This window comes from Cynocephalus volans, chromosome X, assembly GCF_027409185.1.
Source record: "Cynocephalus volans isolate mCynVol1 chromosome X, mCynVol1.pri, whole genome shotgun sequence".
Classification (NCBI taxonomy): domain Eukaryota; kingdom Metazoa; phylum Chordata; class Mammalia; order Dermoptera; family Cynocephalidae; genus Cynocephalus; species Cynocephalus volans.
Genome location: NC_084478.1, coordinates 36,703,612 through 36,704,582, shown reverse-complemented (window position 1 = coordinate 36,704,582; position 971 = coordinate 36,703,612).

The following is a 971-nucleotide window of genomic DNA, read 5'->3' as shown; positions in this document are numbered from 1 at the left end:
CAAAAGATGTCTAGGGAGTTTCTGGGAAATATGAATGACATCAACTTGAGATAAGATGCCGAGAATCCACAGAACTGTCACTCTTGTCCTGGGCTAGGAATAGCCAGAGCACACTCCATTAAAAGGGCATTTCAATTAGATTACGCCGAGTGTAATTTGTGAAACTCTAAGGGAGGGGTCGATTTTTGCTGATGATGAAATGAATGAAAATAGAGGTGGCTTAGAAGGAAAGGCACCTGGGAGGGAGGTTGTCGGTCCTCGACACAAAACAGGAAACTTGATTTGCCTCCAGCTAGAGAACACAACCCCACAACCAAATTAAATGATGGATGCTCTAAAGGGGACACACTACTTAGGCTCAGCAGCATTTCGGCTTATGAGGATTTCTATGTCTTTTGGAGTTGCATATTCTCTAACATATTCTGGAAGTAATATTCTGTGAGGGAAGGTTCTTATCATCTTGGATCAAAATAAACTTAGTAATTCATTAAAGACCCAACCATTGCCCAACACTGTGCCAGGTGTTTCGTACGCATAGCCTATGTGCCGACGTCCTTCATGATAGGATTTATCAGATTTATTCTGCAGATGAAGAACTTGCAATTTTCTCAGATTCACAAGGCTCGCAAGTGACATAGGCCCTGGACTAGACCCCGGCACTGAATTCCTTCAGAGTCCCCAGTGGTCCTAACTCCCAGCCTCAGGCACACATTTTGTCACTAATTTATTTTTTGCTCATTACTTCAAAATGTATTACAGGTGATAAAAAGTGTACCCAAAGTACTGTTTTGGAATACATAGCCCAAGGGATAAGCAATAAAAATACTAAAGTAAATGTGAGGTGTGAAAGGAGAAAGGAGTTATTTGTTGACAATTTCATGGTCTACAAAATCAGCTTTGGTAAAACTCAAAAGATTTGAGGCTCACAAAAGCGTTTGGCTTAGTCCTTCCCTAAAGAAAGTAGATATATT